Source organism: Nerophis lumbriciformis, linkage group LG19 (genome assembly GCF_033978685.3).
Source record: "Nerophis lumbriciformis linkage group LG19, RoL_Nlum_v2.1, whole genome shotgun sequence".
Taxonomy (NCBI): domain Eukaryota; kingdom Metazoa; phylum Chordata; class Actinopteri; order Syngnathiformes; family Syngnathidae; genus Nerophis; species Nerophis lumbriciformis.
In genome coordinates, this window is record NC_084566.2 from 8,864,854 (window position 1) to 8,869,973 (window position 5,120).

The 5,120-nt window shown below is 38.2% G+C and overlaps 1 protein-coding gene across 1 annotated transcript in view; it reads left to right on the forward strand.

The window, feature by feature from the left end:
* Nucleotides 1–5,120, forward strand: part of pcdh10b (protocadherin 10b) — an 875,015-nt gene that overhangs the window by 837,268 nt on the left and 32,627 nt on the right. The gene's annotated exons all lie outside the window — the stretch shown is intronic.

Genomic DNA, 5,120 nt, shown 5'->3' on the forward strand with positions numbered 1-5,120 from the left:
CTACGGTGTCAGCACGGACTCCTCGTGCACTTCTGGCTGCGAATATGCTGGCATATCAACAGTTACCAACTACTTGTTAATTACAGTCAATGACTGCTTCCTTTCTGAAGTAAGGTTCTTTCATTTACAATTCTTAAATTTTACTAAGCACATATTTATTCTGTTGTTTCAAGCTTGCTAAGCTGGCATGCCTGCTCCTGCTTGCTCTCAGAGTTCAACATGTTTAGCACTGCCCTAATACTTGATGTTCAATGCATCAATCAATCAAAGTTTACTTATATAGCCCTAAATCACAAGTGTCTCAAAGGGCTGCACAAGGCACAATGACATCCTCGGCTCAGATCCCACATCAGGGCAAGAAAAAACTCAACCCAATGGGATGACAATGAGAAACTTTGGAGGGGACCGCAGATGTGGGTTAGTTTGTGGATAGTAGCCAAAAGAACAACTGGATGACGCCCTCAACGCCTTGCAGAAAACCTTCCACACCACTGATCTAAAGTGAGCTCCTCTGTCTGAAACAGTATACACAGGAATCCCATTAAATCTGACTAAATGGTGATCCAGCAACTCTGCTGTCTCCAAAAATGATGGCAGCTTGAACAGAGGAACACAATCGTCCATCTTAGAAAAACAAGCAACAATGGTGAGGACTGTGGTGTACCGATTGGAAGGTGGTAATACTGTAACAAAGTCCATAGCAATGTGGGACCAGGGTCTTGATAGAACAGACAGGGGTCGCAGCAGGCCTGCCGGGGCATGATGGATTGACTAAGTCCAGGAACACACCGAGTATGCTGCCACAAACCACTTGATATCTGCTGTAACAGTTGGCCACCAGAAGCCCTGCGACCACAGGAACAGAGTGTGACAAGTCGATTTGGAGGAGTGACCCCGAGCAAGGACACAAGTATGACGAATAACCGTGCAGGAGGTCAGCTAGCTGTTGCAGGGGTATGCCTAAGCGCGTCTACCACCTGATCCTCCACTCCCCACTGGAGAGCCCCCACCACTTGGGAACAAGGAAGGATGGTTCTGGGCACAGCCTCCACAACAGGTGCACAATACAGTCTAGAAAGAGCACACGTTTTGCGTAAAGTGATCTCGGATGATAGGTGACAACAAATCGGAATCTGGTTGGAAATAAAGCCTACCTAGCGTTCAAAATTCCAAATTTTCGTTAATCCAATTTGTCTCTGAGCCGAACGTGCACATGAACTGTCGAACAAGGAAAGAACGAACAGAGCCTACACTCTTGTAAGGTCAGCACCATGACCGGCAACTCTCTATTGATCAATATCATAGCTTCTCTTGGCCGGAGAAAGACGGCAGGGAGAAAAAAAGCAGGGGCGGAGTTTACCATCATCAATACTACGTTGAGACAACACTACGCCCATCTTTCTCCATAGATGCTATTCATGTGGCTGCTTAGGGCCCAATGGCCACCAGGACGCCCCAAAACATTGGCATTGTCAGTCATTAAGGAGATTTTTGCCCTCTGATGTTGAGAACCACCAATGAGTATCAGCATCCAATCAATACTCATATGATGGGATCAATATTTTCCAGATTTCTATGTATGTTTAGTTTCACCAATATCTGTGTTGTCTTGTTATGCGGTGGACAATGATGTATTTATATCTTGTTTGAGCCTTGATTTATTGTGTGTAATAACAGCATATAATTGTATTATTAAGTTAATTATTGTAACATTGTTGTTCTTATATATAATACACAAATCGGTTTGTTGATGAAAACATGTTTACTCAAACATATGTAGGAATAAGGGGTAGAAAATGGATGGATGGATGGATGTTTCCTCAAATCGTTCATTCTGATTATAATCGTGATCCCCAAATCAAAGGCAAAAGCATTCAATGATTGTGAAATCTGTCAGCTAAAATGTATCAGCATCTTCTCAGTGATGTATCGGGAGTAATGGTCATGTATTCATTTGGTGCCGCATTGATACCAACGTTTCCAGCATCACACAGAGAAAGATAACAGCAGTTTTTTTAAGCTCGTTTTTCACAAAGCAATCCAGAAATCCAAAACCACTCTGACATTTTTCAACAGCACACAAGAGGATACACATTGAGATAATAACACACATTTATGTTATTATTCAGCTGATGCTTTATTATCTATCCACTGCCTGCCTTCCTAACAGCGGGTGTGTATCTGTTAGCTGACAAAACAGTTCCTGGAAAACACTCACACACACTTCCATGTATTCCACATACACAGAACGAATGGCACACACACACACACAGCCAAACAACTGTGTACAAAATGTATTTTGTTCAAAGGTTACTTTTCAAACAAATTAAATTGCAAAAAGCATGTGTGTATGTAATATAACATATCCTGAATAAATCAGTCCTTGAATCCATGCAGCGACTTTCATGCACATTTTGGCCAATCAACTCATTTTCGTTAATCCAATTTTTCTCTTTGTCAAACATGCACATCAACTGCAGAATCAAAACGTATGTTTGTTTCTTGTGTAGAGGAAGCAGGAACAACAACGTGTAACAATATATCAACTCTTTTTTTGATCAATAGGCACAATTGTCTAACTTGCCGTCCTCCCACGTAAGTCAAACCTACTTTCTGTTCCTGTCTACCTCTCTAAGTCTTATGGGTGATGCAGCGTATAAACATTTTGTTTCTAGTTTACATATTTACATGTGCAATGCTGACCTAACAAAGAGGTCGCATTTACATACTGTACATACTGTACAGAGCCTTTCATGGTCAGGCTCCTTATATCAGTGATCTGATTCAGCCTTACACCCCAACTCGGGCTCGAGGTCTGTGGATCAGAATCTGATGAAAGTTCCACAAACTCGTTCTCGGACTTGAGGGGACCGATCCTTCCAGGCTATTGTTCCAAAGCTGTTCCATGCTTTGGAACGATGTCATTGTGCACAACTGATTCTGTTTACACCTTCGAAAGCTAAATTAAGACTAATTTATTTGTTGAGGCTTTTAATTAGCTACTCTTGGGATGCTATGATTTTTATGTTGTCTTTTATTTTGCTGTTGTATTGTTTTATATTGTTTATTTATGCTGTGTTTTTATATTGTATATCTATATTGGTCTTTTATATTATGTGTAATTTCTGGTATTGTAACTGTGTTGTGAAGCATTTTGTGCCTTTTTGTCTGTGAACGGTGCTATACAAATAAATGTTACTTACTTACATGTTAGAGATGTTGACGTGTGATGATAATCTCTCATCGTCTCTCTTTTACCAACAAAAATTAAAACGCTCTAAACAGTTCACAAATGTTTTTAACATGCAGGGTTAAATGTGTAGGAACATACATGAATGTTTTTTAACAACACTTTTTAAGCGTAAAATATACAAGGAGAATGTCTGCAACGTGTTGACAACAGAGCGGACAATGGACAATAAGGAAGCCTTTGGTGGTGATTATTTGTGTAATTATAATCATTTATTATTAGTTATAACAAATTAAAACAGTACAGTAATTTGACAATGAGCTCTGAGTATGTGCCATCTAGTTTCTCTTCTAAGTCTGCGTGGTATAAAACGAGTAAAACAGCAATATTATTTGTTTTGCAGTTTTTTATTAAATCCCATATTTTTATGTTAAAGATACAAGAACACTTAAAAGATTTATACATTCATAAAATGACAACTTGAATGGAAACAATTAAGCCTCAAAACCTCGCAACTATTGCTGCAACTTTCTAAAAAATCTGCCCCAGAATCAGGCATTTTCTAAATCCAAGACGAACTTACTTTTATGTCCGTGTGGGACATATTTCAAGTTAATCCATTCCAAGCCTGGCTGAGAATAGTGAATAATTATGTGTGGTGACATCAAGAACTGAAAGGAAATGTATCAGTCAACCTGTTTTTCATTGGCCAAAAGCATATTATAAGAACATTTATAGTCACGAAAACATATAAACAGCAAAAAAAGTTAGGTGAAAAAAGTTTTGCATATATTGACATCCAGTGCAGAATAAATGTATCGGAGCAGCGGCACCCAGTGTAAAGTTGCCCTAAATAAACAAGTTGTACCGTGACCCCAGAATATATTTTTTAAAATGAAACAAGATTTTATAAAGAAAGCTCAGGAAGCACTGGCGTTGTTTAAAGCAGTCAAAAACCACACGTTTCCAAACATGTACAAGGACAAAAAATAAAAGACAAACACACAAGATAATAACACAAGTAAACACCACAACTAACCAACGCTGGTTTAAAAACACTTGCGATTGCCAAGTGTGAAAACCAGCGCTCCAAACGGAAGTAAAGCTACTGTGGACCTAATAAAACAGGAAGTACAGCCAATAAATAAGAGCGCAACATCTTATTGTGTAAATGCTGAAGAGAATTTACCTTAATTGTGTTGAAATGAAGAGGAAAAACATCCAGCGGTCTTAAATCCAGTAGTACCCCTATTTGTCCTCATGGGGGCTCTGTCTCTCCAGTATTGTCACAGTGCTTGCAGGCTGGTAATGCCTTCGCTTTCCTCTAGATGTCGCCATTGTGTACACATCAAGACAACGTGGAATTTGTGATTATTTTTAATTGTAGAAATGTTTGACAAAAACAACAATTTTATTCTTGTAATCTCATTCTTGACTTGCAATATTCAATAATCAGTTTATTAAATAAACAATTAACATATTGTTTCCTGACCAACGAAATGCATTTAGTAACGTATCAAGCATTAAATTGAAAAATATATGTTTTAAGCAATAATGTCATGGGATACAACCAAATGTAATATACATGTTTTAAATAGGGGTGTCCCAATCTGATATTTATACTGGATTTTGGACAAATATCAATAAAAAAAGGTTATTAGGAGCTAGCAGCAACACAACAGCGAAGCACACATTAGCACACAAGCGAAAAATACATAAGGAGTGTCCTAATTGAATAATATTGCAGTTTAAAACAGCACATTTGTCAATATAAACAAGTATGTAATAAGTATAGTTGTGTACACATACAAAGTCTGTGTAGAGTATTAAAATAATTATGTATAAATATCAGTATTGGCCAACACTCAAGACTCTAATAACAATATTGTTTGTGAAATTAAAAAGTTGTTTCGGGACGCCCCTAATTTTC